General features: G+C 42.7%; 1 long non-coding RNA gene across 1 annotated transcript in view; it reads right to left on the bottom strand.

Moving 5' to 3' along the window:
* LOC115076187 overlaps positions 1–21,528 on the bottom strand; it is a 124,601-nt gene extending 103,073 nt beyond the window's left edge. Inside the window, exons 1-2 of the long non-coding RNA XR_003852697.1 lie at positions 21,457–21,528; positions 2,380–2,586 (exon numbers count right to left, since the gene is read on the bottom strand). This is a non-coding gene — a long non-coding RNA (uncharacterized LOC115076187). The remainder of the gene's footprint in view (positions 1–2,379; positions 2,587–21,456) is intronic.
* Between the last annotated feature and the right edge of the window lie 2,694 nt (positions 21,529–24,222).

Here is a 24,222-nt window from a genome sequence, read left to right on the forward strand (position 1 = left end):
GCATTCCTTCCTGCTGATTAAGTCCTATTTACCCCAATTTTCTAAAGAACTGTTCTGACTTTGGATCTAAGGAGATAAAATGTTCTCTCTCCAATGTCTACAGTTAAGCTAAGCTTGCAGCAATTCTGTAATTGTTCTGCCGCGATTACAGTACACTGTCACAGTACAGTAAACCTTACTGGTGAGGTTATTTTTCAGTACAGACTTCATCTAATTCTTGATGCAAAATTTCAGAGAAACAATTTCCAAAGGCATTTCTGCGAGCGAAACGGTGTTTCATGCATGGCAGTGTGCTCCTTGAAAACTCCCTACCCTCTCTGGGCATCAAAAGGAGCACGCAGTGCCAGCACACATGCAGAGAGAGGGACTCTCTACCTGGGTAACATCAAGCTAGGTTGAGAGAACACTACACACATCTCATCTTTGGGTGAGTTTCCTGACTCCGAAGGTCATCAAATCTTCACAAGAGAGCACTGCTCTGTTTGTACGTCTCACTTTGAATGTCAAAGTGGCCCCTAACCCCTACACTAAAACCTAAACCTCACCTCGAGTTACTAGGTGGGCCTCCTATAGAGGTAAAATACCTACCTAGTATGAGGGCATTATGGCTAGGTATGTTCTCTCTCTCTCTCCCTCCCTCCCCCCCCCAGTGGCTGTAGGAAGGCCCTGATAGCTAGGCTGACTCTCCAGGAGCTTAAAACTACTGAAAACGGCGTTTGTGAAAACATCGCAAAGTGTGATAAAGCCCTATCGCACGGCTTTACGCAAATGAAAAAGGTGTAGTTAAAATCTGCGGTAAAGTCGTGCGATAGGGCTTCGCAAAACTGTGAACCCAGCCCACTTGGCCTCCAATCCCACCCCAAACTCCTCCCCTTTTTTTGATTTGCATCGCACCATGCGTTATGGTGCTTTCGCATGCGAAAACACCATATAGCACTTTGATAAATGACGGCCCAAGTTAGCTAAGAATTTCTTACCTACAAACAAATGTTAAAAGATATTAGGCATATGTTTACATATATAATATAGTCTGAAACACCACAAATGCAGAGGCCTTTCATAAACATGATGGATCCTATTTTCAAAAGGATTTTCTCCCCTTTCTATGCCTAAGTCAGAACTCTCTAAAATTAGAGTATGATGAATTTTTGAATACTAAGGAAACATTAACTACTTTGCTTATGTTAGCAAAGTTAATCAGAAAATAATGACATGATACATTTTGTGACAGTAAAGCTTATGTAAATTAGATATTTTACACAATGCTTCTAGGAACCAGATGCTAAAATAAATAGCAGATGGCTACCAGCCTACCACCATCTTAAATTACATTACATTAGGAAAATCTAATATATATTTTGAAAAGTTTGTATGTTCTTTATCCATTTGGACACCCTTCAAGTAAATGCAACCAAACTTTACAGGGGATAATTTTTTGTCTAGAGGAACGTCATAGATTATATTTTGACCCAAAATGTCCAGTCTTATGTGAGCTAAAGGCTTGAACCTGAGATTTTTGCATTTAAATGAAATATGTACTTGCATTAGCTAGCATGCTTTGTAAAACAAGAAGCAAATTTGTGTTTTCTTTGGAACAAACTGTTTAAGATAAATAACCTGTGGGTTTTTACAAAGATATAATAAAGAGGCCATTTTTCAATTCGAAAATAATGCCGCCAAAATGAAGAATCCCAATGGGCAGAAGAACAAATGTAGAACAGAGGTGAATTTGGTTAATCACAGCAAGCAACCTCATGGCAACCAAAAAATGTGGCCGTGAGGTGAATTTAGTTAGATGAAGAACAAGACAAGCAGTTTCATGAGTAGCTGCAAATATAGAAGTCCATCAAACAAGGTAGCAGATAGTAACCTCGAAACTCCTTGCATTTCTCATGGGCAATTTTATGCAGCATGCTCAAGAGTTGAAACTAGAAAAACAATTATCTGTTCACCCTTAACTCTAAAACATAAAGCATTGATTATTCCACTGCTTTGCAATAAAAATTGGATATAATATATATTTTACAAAGTATATTTGACTTTGTTTGACCGCTTTGTAATATGTCAGTCATTAGATATTGGATCTCCCAAGAAACTCTGGGTAACTCATCTAGTCAGAAATAATTTACATAATTTGCGTAGTAGATAAGGAGCAAAAATCATAATCCACAACCCCTTTCTCTTATCTGGGGGGTTGTCTGCATGCAAGACTTTTCAGATCTCAAGCCCTGATTGGGGAAAATCCAAAGTCTCGAAAAAGGGAAACAGAATGAAAATGTGCCTGATATGATCAACAAAATGAAAATGGGTCGATCCTCCAAGGCAATAAGAAAGCAAGCATTTTTCACAATGCTCAGAAAAAATATATATATTTCTTACCCATTGGTGGATTCTTTGCAGCTTGTGATCCCATTACCTTTTATTGTACCAACGTAAGAATGATCTGAAGTTTATGATGTGCCTTGTGCTTTTGAGACTACATAGGGGTTTTCTTCAAACGTGGGATGAAACGTTGGAACCATTGGCCAATGGAGACTGCCATGGCTACAGCAGTAACTTCTAAGGAAGTTTGGACTCCCGATGTTTCTAAAAAAAAAAAAAGAAGAAAGCAGTTTCTCTTATTGAAGCCTACAGCTGAAGGGCTGGCTATTCTTTTTTAGCTACATCCATGCAAATGCCTAGTTACGTTTCAAGGAGCTAAATATATCTTTTTTTGTCCCCTCTCAACTCACCGTATTTCTGAGCAATAAGACTGAATCAAACCTCTGAGCACCTCTGCTTATCTAGTTAGGTTATGGTATTACTGGTCCCTTGTTTGTTTAATTTTTCCTATATTTTGTTATTTGTACGCCCTTTTGTGGACCTGTGGATTATCTGTGCTACAATGTTTTTCCTCTTGATCGATATATTCTATGTTGGAATATTTTCTTTATTTTTTTTCTCAGTTTTCCTTTTCTTGTACAAGTTTGTAACTTGCAATTTGCTGGTTAAGAATCAATAAAGTAAAAAAAGAAATAAAAGGAAGATTTGATATGGATCAGGGAGAATGAAGATGAGCGTAGCTTTCAGAGAAAAATGGAGATCGAGGAATTTAAGCTGAATTTCTTTCGACCACAGGATTTTGCTTTTGGATTTCTTGCCTTATGTGCACAGACATTTTATTCATTCTGTTTTGGTTATTATTTTTGTTTTTTTATTTCATTAGCTTGTTTCATTTCTTTTTGTTGCTTAAAAAAAGCAGCAAATGAAATTTAAAAAACAAAGCAATCTAAAAGTAAAGAATGATGGGGTCCACAACCAAACCCTTGCCCTCCCTCACCCCCCCCCCCCCACCAGGCCCTCCCCTGATTCTTCCGAGCACTTCCCCCTTTTCTGCCAGAGATGTTCCTGTCTTGCAACCATCGCTATTGCAAATGGCACCGGCAGACTGAAGCTGACACCACTATAAATGTTTGCAATAAAATAATGGCACTGACGTGGGCCTGGCCGCAGGAGGGACCGGGAACTGATCCCACCCCGGGAAGAATTTTTTCAACAGGAGACTAAGAGGGTCCTGGTTAGGGGGAGGCTGGGGAAGGCTCCAGGAGTGGGAGGGGATTGGCAGTGGTAATGGCGGCCTTATTTTTAGTTTAGTTTAGAAAAAATGTTGCGGATAGGAGACAGACATTTATGGATGCAGAGAAACTCTCGGACATCAGTAATGTAAGTATTTAGATCAGGACCTTCATACCACCCCACGGATGGTGAATGATAATGCCAGTCAGTATTTTCACCACTGGGGGGTCACTTTTATTCATCTGTCCACTAAAAAAATATGTTTTGCAATTTTTAGAAATGTTTCAAAATTCGTAAAAAGAAAATACTTCTCTGCACCCATAAATTTCTCTCTCTTATCCGCAACGTTTTTTTTCTCTACTATTCTTGTTTCCTTTCGGGGCCTTATTTTTATTAACAAAAATGAATTAAAACAAACTCAATTTCATTTGATTTTCATTCAAATTGCTCATTTTGTTTCTAACAAATGTACATCCCTACAGATTACCATGCAGAAAGAGCTGCTAAGCAATTAGAAGTTACAACTTGATAGACCTCTGGTATTCTAATAAACTAAGCAACTATGTAAATGAGCATGCCAGTGCTGTCTGGGTAAAATTATGTTAAAGCTGTTTTTATGCTTTCCAACATATGGAATGTTGGAAGGAATTATGTCCGTCTGTAGACAAAAAAGCTCTGCAAAATAGGGATGGAAATGCACCAAATTGGCATGCAGGAAGAAAATGTGACTATCTCGGCTGCGTCTGAAGACCAGACAATCAGATCAGTATTTTCAGAGAAGCCTCCAAAAACAAAATCCCCGTTGCTTTGAATGGGAGAAAAATCCCCATCGTTTTCTGCGGGAAACCGCTGGAAGCTGTTTGACTGCTAGAAAGCCAAGCAGGGTTCCATTCCAAACACCTCCCTTGCCGGCTCTCGCTACCCTTCCAGAACTTTGGGACAAAGCAACACAGGCAGAGAGACAGAGAATAATAACTGCAGCAACCAACAAAGAATGGCACGGACATGTGCTTCCAATGTACACACACACACACTGCACCCCCCACGTCACCCCCTCCCCCCCCACACACACCTACACACTCCCATATACTCCCTCTCCTCCCAATCCCACCCACCTCCACAACCACTCTTACACACACAGATACTCCCATACAACCCTACACACACCTTCACATGCCCCCAACACACACAAACATACACCTCACATACACTCGCACACACATCCATACACAAACACCTCACATACTCCCTCCCACACACACATACATATCCCACACACACCACAATACATATATAACTCCCCCCCACACACACACACACATGGAAAATAAATGACAGAGCTTCTGAATTCATCCCCACACATTTTCACATACATACAGACACATGCTTGCTCTCTAACCACACCACACATCTACTCACACACACACAACCATACCCTAAAAATATCCACACCCCACAACACTCATAATATACACAATGCTGCCTCAGAACTCCCCACATAGAGAAGCCCACCCAAACACACATCTGTTCCCCAACACACACCCGATAGCTACACACATCCACTTACATTCTCCCACACCTATATATCCAAACTCCGAAACATCTTCACACTGCAGGCAGGGCTTATTTTGAGGGGGGGGGGTGTCTGGAATGCAGTTCAGCCACAACCTTTTAGACTTCAGAGGCAGAACAGCAGGGGGCGTTCTCCTCTAGCCCCTCCCCTTCAGGCAGCCTGCAGGGAAGAGGGGGATGAGCCTAGCCCCAGTGGCATACCAAGGGGGGGGCAAAAGGGCCAATGCCCCCAGGCACAGGGGGCACTGATGGCTAACAGCTGCCGGTGGACTTCATCCCACCGATCAGGAAACTACTGCTATGCTGTATGCAAGCCACACGCAGCAGGAAGATTGGCCCGAAGAAAAAGGTCACCTCCAAACCTTCAGATGCTTCTCCTCCTTCCTGCCTGGGGGGTCTGTGTGTGTGCATGTTTCCAACAGTGGCCAATCCAGGCCATAGGAACCTGGCAAGTACCCAAAAACTAAGTCTATTCCATGTTTCCGTTGCTAGTAATAGCAGTGGCTATTTTCTAAGTCAACTTAATTAATACCAGGTAATGGACTTCTCCTCCAAGAACTTATCCAATCCTTTTTTAAACCCAGCTACACTAACTGCACTAACCACATCCTCTGGTTGTAATGGGCAGGGACATTGTATTTACTAATGAAGACATATAGTATGTCTCACATCGTCTACTGAAAATGCTAGATTTTATTTACTGCTTGCTTACAACAAAGCAGATTTGCAAATTGTACAGATCAAAGAAAGCAACATGTGCAAGAAAGAAAATAAAAAACAAAAATGATCCTGTCTGTTAGATATATTCTAGGATGTTCTTTCGTTTTGAAATGAAACAGAAACATCAATGACATTCGTTTCATTCCATGTTGTTTTCAAAACAAAACAGAAAAAAAAAAAACGTAGCATGTTCTAAAACAATTTACCATCCATTAAACATGCACTAAACTATTTAGTGCACAGTAAATTGTTTTAGTGCATGATAAATGGTTTTAAAGTGGGCTCATCCCTTTTTCGTGCACGCTAAAACTAAAACTTGAAACACAATAAAAACATAATTGAATGAAATACAATGAAAAAAATATCTCCAACAGGACAAAACAAATAACAAAATAAAATATGTTTTCCCTGCTGGCTTTACAAAAATCAAGGATTTCTACTTTGCAAGGGTAGAGCTCAATGAGGCTAGCAATGCCGGACCATCTTCTCTTGGAGGTAGCTGCTGCAAAGCAGTTAAAGTCAAATCATCTTGAATTAAGCCCACAGCAGTTTGTGAAATGAGACATCGCATTTGTCATTGGTTAGTAAACAAACCCACTCTTTTCACATCAGAATAGATTTGATGGCATTATCTAACACCAAACTTTGACAATGGGAAATCATTATAGTTTGCTTGCACGGTTAAGTTGCTACTGCCTTACAATGTATACATGAATATGGCCTCGAGAGAAGGAAGTTGTCCTTTAGGTAAAACCAAGCTGACAGGTGATGACATACAGCCCCATGTACATATTGTTACGGCTATAATTGCTACACAGGGGCACTGGGGCAGTGAGAAAGCAAAGTGCCTTTCTAGCAACTCCATTACCCACAGAACTGCATGCGTAGCATTACCAATAAAAGGACAGGATGTGCTGGAATACCCGACGTAGGGATAAGAGAGTGAAGTTTATTAGGAGAGGTACAGGCTGGGAACTTGGATAATGGGAAGCAGAGGAAGGGGTTAGGAGGGTGTTGACAGCAACTACTTCGGTGAAGCTTTAGGTGAGTCTTATCAAAATCAACTACTAAAAAAAAAAAAAAAAAAAAAAAAAAAGTACTGTACGTGTGCATTAACCCATTACGTCCCAAATTGCTCTAAATAGTACACTACGACATAATGGGTTAAGAGATACAAAAGCATTTATGCAGGCAACGAGCAATGTACCAGGGCAAATTGGCGAACAATTGTCTTCCCTCAGTCGGGCTAAAAGTACTTTTAGAAGCCTTTGGGGGAGGCGTTCCCTGTTTTGGGATTGTAGTTTCGGACCTGCACGGTTGCACTGTTTACCATGAAGCGTCTGCCTGCGTGAAAAGCAAATGCAGGCCTGCATGGGCACTTTGTGCCCGCAGCCGTCTTTCAAAGTCTGTGGGCAAGATGTGCCTTCTAGTGAGGTGATCACAATAAAAGAGAGGGGGCGCTGGGTTTACACCGGGTTACAATCTGTACCGGCTTGACTGATGCCTAGAGGTGCCTTCGCTAGTAAGGAAACAATTCGTAGGCCGGCTGACTTTGTTGATACTTCTTGGTTTTCCATGTCCCAGGCGGCAGGATGAGGCAATAATTGGTTTATAGGGTGCAGGCAGTTTTGCATAATTCTGCACTAAAGTGATTCATGGATGTACTCTGTGTTAACAGCTACATCTTTAAAAGTCAGTATTTCTTCCACAAGCACTTAATTGCTCAGCGTACTACCCTAATTTTAAAGGTTATTTCGCAAAGATAAATTCAGATTCAGATCATTAACTGTGATGCTCTGAGGAAAAAAAAACTCTAGACTCCCAAAACAATATGCTAGTTTTTCCTCGGTTAGATCAGCACCGCTTCAGGTTATCACAAAACTTTCCTTGCAGTCTGCACTTCATGTTGATCTCTGTAGCTGAGTTTTGTTTTTTTCAGTCACACAGGGCTCAAGGTCTACTAAGACCTGCCCTCTACCTCACACACAAACACTGCTCCCCAGGGTAATAACCCCAGCTTTAGAAAGTTGGGCCTTTTGCCATTGTTCATAAGAACATAAGAAATTGCCATGCTGGGTCAGACCAAGGGTCCATCAAGCCCAGCATCCTGTTTCCAACAGAGGCCAAACCAGGCCACAAGAACCTGGCAATTACCCAAACACCAAGAAGATCCCATGCTACTGATGCAATTAATAGCAGTGACTATTCCCTAAGTAAATTTGATTAATAGCCATTAATGGACTTCTCCTCCAAGAACCTATCCAAACCTTTTTTGAACCCAGCTACGCTAACTGCACTAACCACATCCTCTGGCAACAAATTCCAGAGCTTTATTGTGCGTTGAGTGAAAGAAGTTTCTCCAATTAGTCTTAAATGCGCTACCCTTGCTTCCTGTACTGAAGCAAGGGTCACGGGACCCCCAGGTAGCCCACGCACTGCAGCAAGAGTTACACAGCACCCATTTGTAGCTATCGCAATCGCGCTCTGTCACCTTGTTTTCTCATTGGGCCGCATTTCAGATTTATTTTTCACACAGATATGAGGTGCAAGCATGCCAGATTGCACAGAAAAACCTCTGCAATTCCCCTCTGCTCCGGACTCGCGGGATTAGTACCGTGCGCTAAATTTGGTCAGTTGCATTATTTTCAGCCTTGCTTCGACAGAAAGGAAAGCTTATCAAACCATGCCTCTGTGTGTGTGTGTGCGCGTGTGCGTCCCTTAGAACTTTTGAACGACCAGATCTAGTTCAGTGGGGGGGGGGAGGGGGGGGGGGGAAGGGCATTAGAGGTGCTGGCAGGGCCACTGGAAGAGGTGGGCGAGATGGGCACAACCACTTGGGGCGCCAGGCCCAGGGTGGCACCGGCACACCTCATCATGGGGCGGGATGCCAGCGCGCCGCACCACTGCAGTAGCTGCGGATCTTCTGAGCTTTCATGGCGGCTGCTAGCTTGCAGCCCACCTCATCGGGGAGAGACCGCAATCAGCAACTTTCCAGGGGGGGATCCCCACGCCCCTTACGGCTGGCCTCATCTCCCAGATTACCCGGGGCGCTGGCTGGGGCCAGCAACAGGTCTGGGTGTGGAAGGGGGACAAAGATGGGAATTTTGCCATACGAGATGTATTGGGACGAGAAGCGAGACTTAGGCCTGGATTTTCTAAGGTCGCAGACCTTAGAAAATCCAGCGGTAACGGGGGAGGAAGCAGGGGGGGCGGGCCTGCGAAAAAGCCATCGCACCACTGGCGGCGATAAGGGTCCTTACCTTTCGCCGCCAGCGATGTAGCCGCCCCGGTGCCGCCCCGACTCCGCCCCCATTTAGTGATTGCACACGAAAAGGGATCGCTTTTGAAAATGACCCCCCCCTTAGACAGCACGTTTGCTCCTTCTAAATATCGTGCTCTTGGCAGTCACTCGTACAGGTCAACAACATGCATGGTTTTGAAAGCAGATCTCTTGGGTTTTAAACGGGAAAGGGTTCGTGCCTGCATTAAAAAAAAAAAAAAAAAAAAAGTTCTTGCTTGTGCCGAGGCATGGCCTGCCCCCAGCAAAGACCACAGCAAAGTAGCACCTACCGCTAAAATAAGCCACCCGCTTGTTTCAGATACAGCAAGCGTAAAGATCTTCTCGGAGGATTATAATCTATTAACCCCATCAACCAATGTCTGAGTAAATATTTAAGTAACCAATTTGTTTTCTGGCAAATGAGAAAGAGGTAGGTGGGGATCCAATGTGCTCTTAGATGCCCTGGCTATTGACGTAATTGATTTGCGGTAAGACCTTTAATTGTTAGAGGTGGATGGAGGCGGGGGTCACAAAGGACTGCTTAAGTCCACATTTAACACTCATGTTATAGAGTCAAAGGGATATTACCATCTGCAATCCGAGAGCCAGAATGGCTATTTCATTCCTAACCACGACAGGGAGAAAATTGAAGCCGTTTGAGCGGAACAGCTGCTTCATTCCATAAAGAACAAGGGCACCATTTATTATTTTTATTTGCTGTTTTGTTGCTCTTGCTTTGTGTGTGTTACTTGGTGGTGTGTAGGAAGGGTTGATAATATGCCCATTAGCAAATTAACGTTCTTTAAAAAAAATCCACAGAAAATAAAGAGTCGTAGCTGGCTTGAATCCAAATGCAAGAACTAAAACTTTACTGGAGGAACAAAATTAAGCCGGAGAGATTCAGCTCCGCGGTGAGCTTTTTAGTCAGAGTAAACTTAAGGGGAGGGAATTGCACCAAAACAGACCGCTTAGTGCCATAACTGCAATGATATCAATGCAACTCAAACACACATTCTTTAAAATTGTTTTCTAAAGGCAAACACAGAGATATTTTTTTTTAAAGGGAGAAACAAATTTGGCAAAAAGGCAGGCGGAAGAGAAATCCTACCCTGCCTTAGGGATCAGTTTAGCCAGTCATCCTACCGTTGTTTCCTTGTTCCCCCCACACCCCTGGTCACTCTCCGGCCCTCTCTCCAGCTCTGAACATGCCTGGCTTTCAGGATATCCCCCCCCCCCCAGGAATATGTATGAGATACATCCACACACTTTGCTAGGACAGCTTCCTTTGCAGAGTTTGGTTATCCTGAAAATCAGACCTTTCTCCCTAGCTCGGGCCATAGGTTAGGGGTTAGGAAGGAGGCAGGGCAGCCCAGCCTTGCTAGGCACTTCCTGTGGAGCTGGTCTGCCAGCCTGTACGAGTGTTCAGTTCGAGTTTTGTAAAAGGAGGAGTGTGCTGCTTTGGAGTTTCCCCTGTTTCAGATTTAGGCCCCACATATGGCCAGGTCCCTGGGAGAAGGGAGAGAGGGGCCAGTACCCAACTGGACTGGAAGGGAGAGGTGGGGGGGGGGGGGAGCCATGGAGAGAGAGAGAGTGTGTATCTTGAGTCTTTCTTTTTGTGTGGATCCTGGTCCTGCCTCTGGGGAGATTGTTCATTCACCCTGCCTGGAGGAGGTCAGAGAGACCTGTGCTTACCTCCTGCCTGCAGTACAAGGAGGGCCAGCAGCATATGGACATCAAAGAAGTGAATTGGGTTGGGGTTTTTTTGTTTTGGGAGATTTTTGTTTTTCTTTTGGGAGCAGTATTAAACCATTGTTCCTGCTTAGGAGCTGAGGAGGACAGTATTTTTTTATTTTTTGGAACTGTCTACTAGAGAGAACCCTGGAGGAGAGAGGAGGGGCAGGGAGACCCAGACCCCACTATGGACCTGGCATCCCCCATCCAGAAGTAAAGGGTTCTCCTAATGCCTTGCCATCCTGAGGGGCACACAGAGGAGCAGGACTGAGCATCGGCGGGCACCAGTGGGTTTGATGTGGAGGATTCAGTAAGATATATGCACTTTTTCAGCTGATGTGTTATGACAGCATATTTAAACCTTTTCAGCAACCAAAACAAGGTTATGCTACCTCTGATAGTATTTCAGACTGTGACATGTGCTAATTACGATAACGGGGAAACGATAACAAGATTCCTCAGTTGTCTCCACTAGCAGAAGCAGTTCTATATTCAAAACCCAAACTAACAAAGTCCTTTTACAATAAAACGCTGCGCTCTGATGGCATATCATGGGAGAGTGTGAGGAAAATATGAGAAATGGATACAGGAGTCCTATCTGATAAAAACTGAACGGCAGTAGTTAAGTATCTCAGACATGTCAGTCAATAATAACCTGGGATTCATACATTTTACTTCATTCACAGAATTTCTTATTCAATGGTTGGGTTGTTTAAAATTGATTGACTGCCGCGGCGGATACTTTTATTCCATTTAGGTCTGTGGCTTGTGCATTCTGGATGGAAGTTAAAACCGCCCTGGAGTCTGCGCATTAAGCCAGAATTGATTTTGATCCGACTACGTTTTTACTGGGCCGCCCTACTGAAATGAGTCTTTCCAGTGATTTTCTTTTTTTTGGTGAGCTTCAGGGTAGTTTCAGCTTTGACTCGTGTTAGGATTGCCATGAAATGGAAGGAGAAGACTCCTCCAGTAAAGGAAGTTTTTTTTGGTTTTTTTTTTTACATATATTAAATGTGATCCCCAAGGAGAAGGCAGCATATGTCCACCAGGGTGACTGAATTTTCCATGGATCTTAACTGGACACCCCACAAAACCTGAGGACTAGGGGAGGAGGAGAAGGAGAGTCTTCTGTTACGTTGAACATTCTACAAAAAAGTATTAGACATTAAAAAAAAAAAAAAAAACCCAACAGATCAAGACAAAAATATAAATATAGTTAAAAAGGAATTCCTGGTGCATACATTTTCAAAACTATACAGACAGGTTCCATGCTTGTACTTTCCTTTTGAAAAACTGCTCAAGGAAGAAGTACCCCCCAAAGATCTGCATTTGCCTTTTCTGTTGACATGTTTTCCAAACTACGCACATGGTTGCATCCCCTGGCCTAACCCTGCCCTGGAAACATCTCCACAAAAAATGCAAGTAAAAGTGCATGTTTTTTTTAAATAATTTGCATGCTTTTATTCAAATATAGGGTAGATAGCTTTAAAAGAGCTCTCATCCTGGTATATAGCATTTATCCAGGTAAACAGCTTCTGAAAATTTCCCCTGTAAGGAACTTCTGCAGGTCAAACAGCACTTCACTCACAGAAATGGCTCTGTGTGCATAAGCATTTCTATGCAAGATAGAGGAGATATGATAGAGACATTTAAATACCTCAGAGGTATCAATGCACAGGAGGTGGGGCTTTCAATGGAAAGGAGGCTCTGGAAGGAGGAGTCATGGGATGAAGGTGAAAGGGGGTAGACTCAAGAATAATCCAAGGAAATATTTCTTTACAGAACAGCCTCCCAGTGGAAGTGGCAGAGACAGGGACAGTATCTGAATTCAAGAAAGCATGGAAGAAACACAGGGGGTCTCGGAGGGAGTAATAGGGATTGTAGAGCTGAGCAGCTGTGTGGATGGGCAGACTAGACGGGCCGTGTGGTCTTTTTCTGCCATCATATTTCTGTTTTTTGGAGATTTCGAAAAATATGCACAGAAATTTCCCCAAAATCTCTTACACAAAGAGTGACTTTCTACCTTTGTGCGGGTAGCTTTTGTGAGATAATTTTCAAAGCAAATTTACATGTGTACATTTGTTTTGAAAACTGGTGTAACTTAGGAGTATAACAGCCCTCACATTTACCCAGGCTGTTATAAAATTCTCCCAACGTGAGCAGCTGAAGTCAGCCAAATCCAGTCTTTTGGAACCTTTAGTCTCCATTGTTCATTCTTCTCTTAAATCGTATCCAGTCAAAATCAATTATAGTGCAGCCTTTACTCGAAAAGCCACCTTACATCCATTTAAATCTTTTAATTACAGGCCGATCTCTGGTGTCTCTTTTTTGAACGAAGCCATGGAAAGAAAAAACTGCGTCTGCTCAGTTACAAGAGTTCTGGGGTTTCAAAATGTATTTGATCCATTGCAATCTGGATCCAGGTGCTATTACAGCATAGAACGCACTCTCCTGGCTTTTTTTTTTTAGACTATCTTTGGCAGGAGCTGGACAAAAGCGCTGACTCCTTTTCAGTTCTTATAGAATTTTATGAGATTGCTGATTGGTAACTTAGCCTTTAATTGCTTCGAATCTTTCTTGTCTAATAGATCACAGATTGTCAGGCTGGGTGAGACATCCTCCTCCTATTTGTTTGGGTTGCAGTGTGAGGTTTCTCCAGGGGGTCCACATTAGTCCCAATCTTTTTAACATTTATTTTCAGCCTTTGGCTTCTCTACTACAAAACTGTGGGATTCAGGATTTTATGTTTGCCACTTGACAGTGATGTCCAATTGGTGGCCCCCTTAGGGCCCTGACCACGAGTTGGTGGCAGCTGAGCTGAGTTTACGGCTTAGACAGATTTTTAATTGGTCTACTCGGAATAAGATGAAATGAAATCCCGTTCATTTATCCTGCCCTATATTATCTTTGAATGATGCCCCTTGGATAATTAAACATGAAATTAGAAGACTGGGGGCGATCCTCGATTTGTCTTTGAATCTAGATGCTCAGGTCACTGCTGTGGCAAGGAGGCTATTTTTCCAGTTACACTTTGTTCTCCTCTCTAATCATGATTTTGCCACAGTACTCTGTGCCGTTATTTTGCATCTAGATTATTGTTTATATTTATCTATCTACATATATAATACATATATACACACACACACACACACACATAAAATAAACTTAGCCCACAGGATGGTGTCTGTCGATAATCGATGTGGTGAGAATGCACATGTCACCATCCAATGAAGAGCCTACGCATATAGCTCTGTGTTCTCACCAAGCTAGGTGCACAGCTCCGAGTGCATGTGCATAAGCACTGTGTTATGCATGTAAGCGCATAAATAAGAAGTTACACATATGCATGTGTAGGCATGCATTCCACATTAGGTGCTTACTCTTCACTGTGAGATAAGTGGTCTATGCGTCCCACCCACCACTGAGGATCCTATGCATGTAGCAGACAGGGACTGTCAGCAGAGCCATAGGAAACCAGAGAGCCACAGCACTGAATGAAGTCCCAGTGACATGCGGCCTGCAAAAGAGGGCCATGGAACCATGGGGAAGTAGATGGGTGAGATGGGGGAAACACATGATTACTCGGATTGGGTCAGATCAGAGTGGGAGAGGAGGAATGGGAGTGCTGGGTTCAGGCTGGGAGTTGGTGGGGTGGCAAATAGCCAGGACTTTGAGACTCTGTCCTGTCTTGGTTCTCTTCTTACTTCTCCCATTGCACTTTTAGTGTTTCCTCTAGTGAATCCTTCTCTATTGCCATCGCACTATCAATTGGTGAGCCTCAGGGTTCTGTCTTGGGCACCCTTCTCTGCTCTTTATTTACTAATTCCCTTGGTGCTCTGAGTTCCTTTCAAGGCTTTCAATACCATCTTCATGCTAATGATTCCCAGATTTACCACTCTGCACCAGAAATTTCATCAGAATCCAGTCCCAGATTTCAGCCTGCTTGTCTGACATTACTACTTGGATGTCCCACCGTCATCTTAAACTCTACATGGCCAAGATAGGGCTCCTTATCTTCCCCCCAAACCTTCTCTCTCTATTTCTGTGTATCAAAAAGCTCAAAATCTTGGTGTGCATATTGACTCACGCCTATCTATGTGCTTCCACATCTCTACTATAGTAAAAAATTCAATTTACAAACCTCATCTGCTAAAACATTTCTGTCCTTTGCTGTTTTCAAATGATTTCCATACTGTTCTACAATCTCTCATCCTTACAGGCATTGACTACTGCAACGCCCTCTATCTTGGCCTTCCAGAAAATGCTCTCCGCCCTTTACAATTAATACAAAACTCAGCTGCAAGCATTCTAACAGTCACTTCTCGCAAAGAGCATATATCTCCAATCCTATACTCACTTCACTGGCTTCCGGTCAGATTCAGAATAAAATACAAAATTTTATCCCTCATTCACAATCTAATTCATAACGACACTTCAACTTGGCTATGCACCCTACTTTGAATTTATCAACCCAGCAGACAGCTCCGCTCACTACATAAAAATCTTCTGGAGTTACCATCTGTCCGGCTAGCTAGATTAGACATCACCAGACGATGTGCCTTCTCTGTTGCCGGCCCTTCACTTTGGAACACCCTCCCAGACCATCTTAGACAAATAACATCACACACAGACTTTAAAAAAAAATGTAAAGACATACCTCTTTGCTTTAGCCTTTGGCCCTCTCCTGATGCCTTAACAAACAATACCCTGACTTTTGTTCGCAAATCACTTTCTCTGGAGCCTCTCCTTTTAAAAGTTTCCCTCTTCACCTTACCCCTTATATTTTAGCTCTCCTTTTGTTACTTGTTTTTGTCTGTTTTTATGTCATTTTTATTATGTACATTTGTAAACCATTTTGCCCAAGTATTTAGTTGTAAAAGCGGTTTAAATACCGCTTTTACAACTAAAAACCGTTTTTACAACATTTTTAAACAACGTTTTTACAACGCTTGCCATAGTACTTTCAAAAAGAAACTTAAGACTTGGTTCTTCACACAAGCATTCCCGGAGAGCTAAGAGCAGGAAGAATGACATTATCAGCATAGTCGTTGTTCCCCAGCCCTTTCTGTACATAAGTTCCTGAAGAGTTCGTCATTGATATTTATACAATCATGAATGTTCACTGTAAGCTCCACTAAGTTCCTCTTTGCGCCTTCATGTTGTTGTTAATTGTTATTTGTTAAATGTTTCAATGTAAACCGCCAATGAGGCGACAGTTTCTTCCTTGTAAACCGGTGTGATATGTATACTTTACAGGAACATCGGTATATAAAAATAAATAAATAAACTCCTTTAAATAAGTAAATAAATAAATACCACTGTCATCCTCCCAGTCCCTTCAGCCTGTAACCTAGGAGTCATCTTCGACTCCTCTCTCCTTCTCTGCGCATATCCAAAACACTGCTAAAATTTCTCTCTCTATAACATCGCCAAAATCCATCCCTTCCTTTCTGAACTCACTACCAGAACCCTCATCCATTCTTTCATCAGCTCCTGCTTAGGCCATTGCAACTTGCTCTATACAGGTCTCCCAGTGAGCCATCTCTCTCCATTGCAATCTATTCAAAATTCAGCTGCACGACTTATCTTTTGCCAAAGTCACTACACTCATACAATCCCTCTTCTCAAGTCACTAAATTGGCATACGTTTCCATTTCAAGCGCCTCTTACTCACCTACAAGAGCTTTCACTCTGCAGCTCCTCACTGCCTCTCCTTCCTTACTTCTTTCTACACCCCTCCTTATGCACGCCATTCATCAGGCAAGTCACTCCTATCTATGCCCTATTCCTCTGCCACCAATTCCAGACTCTGTGCTTTCCACCTGGCTGCACTATGTGCTTGAAATAGACTTCCTGAGCTAGTGCATCATGCTCCCTCTCTTGCCTTACTTAAATCCTGTAAAAAAAAAAACAAAACACCTTTTTGAGGATTTTTTTAAATCTTAATTTTTAACCATATTTTTAATAAATTCTCAAACTCTCTCTTGCCCTGTATGTTTGTCTTGATTAGATTGTAAGTTCTTTCAAGCAGGGCAAGTCTCTTATATGATTTTGTATAATCTGTAGACATCGAGTAGTGTTAACAAAGTATTAAGTAGTAGTAACAGTAGGATGGAGGTGACTGGAGGAGAGACGGAGTACGCTGGAGAAGGGGTAGGGAAAATGATGGGGTTAGGCTGGGGAGAGGAGTCGAAGTGTGCTGGTGTCAGGCTGGGGAGGAAAGAAGAAAACTCTGGGTTCAGGCTGATGAAAAGGACTGGAGTGTGCTGGGGAGGACTGGAGAAGGGGAAATTAGTGTTCTGGGAATGGACTAGGGATGGGGGTGTCAGTATATGGCTGTGGTCAGGCTAGGAAGGAGGGGTGTGAATAGAGACCTCTGAGTATCTACCAATTATCTGCTAGTTCTCAATATATTAGACTAATTAATCATATCCAACTTGTTTAGAACTCAGCAAACTCATTAAAAGACAGGAAACAGAGAGTAGGATTAAATGGTCAGTTTTCTCAGTGGAAAAAGGTACTCAGGGATTTGTACTTGGACCGGTGCTTTTTAATATATTTATAAATGATCTAGAAAGGGGTACAACAAGTGAGGTGATCAAATTTGCAGACGACAAAATTATTCAGAGTAGTTAAATCACATGCAGATTGTGATAAATTTCAGGAGGATCTTGCAAGAATGGAAGATTGATCATCCAAATGGCAGATGAAATTTACTGTGGACAAGTGCAAGGTGTTGCATATAGGGAAAAATAACCCATGCTATAATTACACAATGTTGGGTTCCATATTAGGTGCTACAACCCAGGAACAGGATCTAGGCATCATAGTGGATTATATAAATTAAATAAACGTTGAAAGAGTGTTTCTTTAAAATACACACCCTAAAGAAATTAAAATCTTTGCTCCACCTTCCTGACTTTTGTACACTACTACAAACTACAATATTTTCTAAAATCAATTACTGTAACTCACTTCTCCTAGGCTTACCCAAAAACTCCATCCACCCACTCCAAATTCTACAAAACACAGCTACCCGGATCCTTACTAACATGCGCAGAAAAGAACCCATTTCACCCGTTCTAAAGGAATTACACTAGCTCCCTATCGCATCCCGAATCCAATACTTGTTCTCATATTTATACTTGTTCACTTGTTCTCATATTTATACTAGACCCTATGTTTTAATGTAACGCCTAAGCTGCCACTGTTATGTTGTTCTATTTACTCTATTAGAAGCTTTGTTTTAATGTAACACCTTAACCGCGATTGTTCTGTTAGATTGTAAACCGATATGATTTGTCAATTGTACAAGAATGTTGGTATATAAGAATTCTAAATAAATAAATAAATATATATAAGACCCTCTCTATCACACATAAGGCTCTTCACAATCCCGATATGAAATGGTTCAATGATTCACTGATATTCCACGACTCATCTAAACCAACCAGTCTCCAATACCTTGCTACCATACGTACACCTTCCCCCAAAATCACCAACCTGGCATCCACAAGAGCACGTGCACTCTCCATAGCCGGCCCCGCCTTATGGAACACAATGCCAGTAGATCTACGCCAGGAGGACTGCCAAAACATATTCAAGCAAAAACTAAAGACGTAGCTGTTCGCACAAGCTTACACCTAATCCTACCTATCCCAGTCACCCAGCATCCTCCTCTGTTCCATCCTCATGTTGACGTTTGCCTATATTCTTGATACATGTGCAATAATCTCTATTTCCTAACTGCTCTTAACTAATCTCTAAGGTCTACTTTGAACCATACCACCCTCTATTCTGTACCTCTTAACTTCAATACAGATTCTGTTCTGTAACTAATAGGGGATAGATAGATAGATAGCGCCACTTAAGCGTAGTTTCTCATTTACTGTAAACCGATGTGATATCCCTAATGAATGTCGGTATATAAAACTGTTAAATAAATACATTATGGAACACTCTCCCGACTAACCTAAGAATGCAACCCAACCTAAAAACATTCAAAAAGGACTTACAAACATGGTTGTTCATCAAAGCCTACAAAGACACCCATGGTCAACCAACATCCTACCCACAACAGACCTACCAACCAGACCTAAACACGCCAGCTCCCCAAAGTCAACATAACAACATGACTACCCAACAGCAACAACCAAGAACTTAACTATTCCCTTTGCACGAAAACTGCCTCTTTACTGTAACCTCAATATGATCCCTTACCATAATGGTCTTTGCCCAGACTGCTCCTTTCCCTTTGACCACTTGTACCCTTGCATGCCCACGTTACTGTACTTTGAGCCTCCCTTCTAATTTCAAAATATGTAAACCGTTGTGATGGCAATTCCCGAAGACGGCATATAAAACTCGATAAATAAATAAAGCAATACCAAATGTCTTTGCCTTTGATCTCCCCAGAGATACCAAATGTTCCTTGGGGCCATCCCAGCTATTTATCAGCTCATTGTTTCCAGAATGTCTCAGGAATGCAGGGAACACATGGTAATAGTGTCATGCCTTTATACAATCTTAGTACTTAAATTATATGTAATATATTGGTTCATACTCAGTCATTGAGTCTGTTCTGATCCATAGCTGCCTAAAATTATCTTCCCACAGCTGATAACTGATTTCATGAGTTTTAGGAAGTTCCTTAAAACTCAACTGGGTATTCTGGCTTTTAAGTTGTGAGGATTGTGTTCGATGTATTATGCTGCTATTCTGTTTTGTTATACTTGTATTGTGGTTGTCTTATAACTATTGCTATTTTGTGGTTGCCTCGGCATGCAGTTATATTTTTAATATTATTGGATTTTATTTGTTATGATAAATTATAAGGTTCTCTGCTTTGGGCTCTGAAAAATGAATCATAAATCAAATGATAAATACATAATAATAATAAAAAAAAACAAAACCAAATACCAGCTACCAATTCTCCCTCTTTACAAACAGTCCAGTATCTCAATTGTTAATTACTGAAGCTCGTTTTGCCCGGTATACAAGCATATTTGCTCACCTTGTCCTCCTATCCACCACCGCCACTACCACCCCCCCAGAAAAATAAAATAATTCACCCTTTCTGTAAAAAGATCATCTGTGATTAGAAAGGCACAGCATTTTGAGCCCTGGAGGACAAGACATGCCTTGCCTATGCCCAGGGCTGCTGGAGGAAAATGGGACAAAGTTCTGCCACACTGCACGCATTCCAGCAAATATAAAACTCATTCTCCTTTTTCAGCCTTCTTCTCATCTCTGCTCCTTTCTATATAGCACGTAAGACCATAAGAAAAGAAAAAAAAAAAAAAAAAAAAAAAAAAGAGAGGCTCAATTAGAAAATTCAACCCTGAAAATAAAAGAAAATCAATAGGCTTCTATTACAGAAACCATTGGAACAAACGAAAATGAAAGGGAGGTGGACTGTAGGTAGTTTTAATTTCAGCTCGCTTTTGGACTATGAGAGGTCGATACATAATATTTCCGCAGGTCAGATATCTAGCAACACAACTACAAAATTGCTCAGAACAAAACAGCTACAGGCGATATTACCTGGGACTAAAATCAACAACTACAGGATGCCAAAGGTCCAATTCTGGGGGGGGGGGGGGGGGGGGCAAGACCTGGGGCAAATCACAGTCCGTGCAGAGGCCCCCCTTAACATTGTCCTATAATTTAAAAAAAAACTCACTACAATCCATGCTCCTGTCTCCCCCTGCCTGCCCCCCACCCCTGCACAATCCTCTCTCTCAATGCCTTCCCCACCCTGTGTGTGATCCTCTTTTACCTGCCGGTACATCTCCCTGCCAACATGATTAACTTTCAGCTGCTGGCACCCCATTCCCACACTCATGAATTTTTCAATCTCCCCGCCATATACACACATAAATAGATACATACACTCATGCATATACACACACACACACACACACACACACACACACACACACACACACACACATATGCATATATACATATTGTCGTAGGCTCCTCCGGCTGGCTCCCCGGCAGGGCTTATTTTCTTCCTCCCAAGCTTTGCAGGCCCTCCAATCCTGATAGCACGGCTGCAACTGCTGGTGTCTGCTGTAATCCTAGTGGCTCTGACAACCCTCCAATGTGGTTATTTGCAAGCCTTTCAAAACAGGCCCGAATCCTTAACAGGGCTAATCACTCTAGCCAGTACCCTTTTCAAGGTCCACACAAGTGGGGGAATAACAGTTTTCCCCCTCCCCCACAGGGCATGGGTTAACAAACAAAACAAAACAACAAAGAATAATTTAGTATTAGTTCCAGCTTATTCCTCTCTCTCAGTGTTGTGCAGTAATCCTTCTTCTATAGTCCCGTGACAGAAAAACTGCAACCTGGAACCTCTTTACCCAAATGTCTGCTGTCAGGCTTTAATCCAAGCCCTAACAGCCTTTTTTTTTGTTTGGGATCCAGCACAACTCACCCTTTCTCCCCTACAGCTGTGCTATAAGTAATGTTTTACCTCTACCACACAGTCAGCACCTTCTTTAGTTAGTGCCTTTTTGGAGAAACAGGTGAGACAAACAATTTCCCCCAACAGGTTTTTTCTCAGTTCTGCGTCACATTACTTCTCCACTTACTCTATTTCCATGCTGGATAAAGAAGAGTCCTCTGTAGGCAGCTCCCAGTCCATCTCCTCCTCCTCAGAGCAACTGCTCTCTTCCTTTTCCTCCTCACTCAGGGACACACCCTCTCCTTCCCACAGCATGGACTCAGCTGAATCTAATTCCCCCAGATCATCTTCAGCAGCCACCTCAGCCTCCTTCTGGTCACGAGCCTTCCACTGCCGCTCTGGAACTCTGGGTATTGTAGTCCGTACAGGTTGTCTCAACGCCTCCTGCTGTTTCCCCTTGGGATAGTTAGACAACTGTTTAGTTTGGACCCGCTTACTGTCCTGCCGGGATAGGAGCTTGGTGCTCTTCTCCTTACAATATACATACATAATTACATACATACATACACACACATACATACATACACACACACACAAATGCATACACACATACAGCATACATAATTACATGCATACACACACATACATACACACATACATGCATATATACATACATACACACATACATGCATATGCACACATGCATACACACATACATGCATACACACACAAATACATACACACATACATAATTATATACACACATGCATACATACACACACATACATATGCATATATACATATACATACATAATTATATACATACATACACACACATACATACATACACACATGCATACATACACACGCATACATATGTATATATACATATACATACATAATTACATACATACATACACACATGCATACATACATGCTTTTCTCTCTCCCCTCTTCCACATACACACTCACAGTGGAAGTGTTTATTTCCTCCCTGCTGATACAATCCTTTCCCCCATAGCACATCATAATTCTAACTGTCACTAGTGTCTTCTTTCTCGTGGGGCCTGGGACCCCTTGAGCACGTCATAAATCCATTCCGCCACCGCCGCCATCTTCTTGCAGGGGCTGGACCCCTGTATTGCATCGGCCTGTGACAGGGGGTCTCTTCGCTTCAGTCGCGTGGCTGAAGAAACGAGGCCACCGCCTGCCGGGCCGCGTGGCTGAAAAGAGAAGGCCGGGCAGCCCAAATGACAGCGGCCGCTTCCCTTCAGCTGTGTGGCCCGGCCAGCAGGGGCCCTCTTTCTTTTCTGCCACCCGGGCCCAGCTGACAGGGGGGGGTCTCCTTCTTTTCCGCGGCCCAGCCCACAGAGGTGTCTTCTTTTCCTCCGTGTGGCCCGGCACAGGGTAGCCCCGCAAGCCACGTGACTGACCTGGCTGGCCCACCGAGGCATACCCAAAGCCCCGAAAGGCCAGTCCGCCCCTGGCAGCTGATGTTGGTTTAAGTCTGGCAATTTATAGGCTTAATCTTCCCAAAGCGGTATAGAACCAGGCAGAAAAACAACGGGACAGACTGAGTGTGCGGGCTAATGGCTTTTATATCTGGTGTCATCTACTATATTACTGTGGGGCCAATGTACTAACCCAAGGGAGTTCCCCACAGGTCAGCAACCTCCTTTGCAGGCAACTTTGCTCCTGGGGTGGACGAAAAACGACACCTATATCTCATTGTGGTGTATTTACCTTTTTGGCAACAGGTGGTGTGCAAAGATGTTTTTGCACACTGGCTTTTATGAACTTCATAAACAATGAGCTGCTTTTCATGCTTTTGTATTGCAGCGGCTCACTAAATAAACTTTCACGCTGAGCGGACCACTCACGGAAAGAAGAGAGGGCAAAATTTTGCAAATTTTTTCGCAAAAAGGGAGCGAGACGCCTACAAAACACTGACAATCCTGCGTTTTTGTGAGTTGTGGGGCATTTTGTGTGTGTGTTTTTCGCACATGTGTTTTTCTATAAAAAAAAAAAAAAATGTTTGCTTTTCAGTACATCAGCCTCTGTGTTATTTAAAAGTTTTGCTACATATTTGCTAATGTGTTCTGTGCAAGTAATTGAGGGCTCTGTTGCTGGAGGTGATGCCGAGGAGTATACTTGAAATGAAACGCACCCTCAGCCCCTGCATGTTGAATTTCACTGCCTTTTTAATTAAACCATACAGTGAAGGCATGCATACTAAAAATGAAAAGAACACTGAAGGAAATATTCACCAGTCCTTTGAAATCCCTATTTAATCTAGTCACGTTCTCTTTCATTCGCACATCATATTTATCAACAGACTAGGATAGCTTAATAGCATTACTGCCGCTAATACTGAAATAAGGCCACTGTGTGTGTGAAGTGGAATCTCTCTGTCTGAAAAGTAAAGCACATATTCCCCTTAACTAGTGAATCTCCAGGGCAGAGGGCATGCACTTGGCTTGCCTGGACTCTTGCCTCATGAATATGAAAACGAGTTTGCGAATGTGAAGAACAGAGCAGAGACGCGCACAGCAGGGGGCGCTCTCACTAGGAGGCTTGATTAGGACACACCAATTTAAATGGGGGAGAAATATTAGAGAACAGAGTTTAAGTGATCCCTTGATATCTCACGATGCGGCTTGCTTTGTCGGGAGGACCTCAGGGTCGCCCCGCTGGGGAACATTCTGGCATAGCCACCTCTGTCTGCCGTGAGCTCGACTGAAATGCTCGCTGGCAGCCTGACTCTGCTCCTTACTGAGCTTGCAAAAAAGGCCTGCAACCGACATACTGAATGGTTGATTGCGAAGGGCTCAGCGTTAATGATGGGGATACCTGTAGTAAACCAGCCCTACCATACGGGCAGAAAAGCAACAGATTATTAGGCACACTACTAAAATGCTCCCTGCTTGGCTGCTTGGTACAAGCATTGCCACTA

Source organism: Rhinatrema bivittatum, chromosome 14 (assembly GCF_901001135.1).
Source record: "Rhinatrema bivittatum chromosome 14, aRhiBiv1.1, whole genome shotgun sequence".
Lineage (NCBI taxonomy): Eukaryota > Metazoa > Chordata > Amphibia > Gymnophiona > Rhinatrematidae > Rhinatrema > Rhinatrema bivittatum.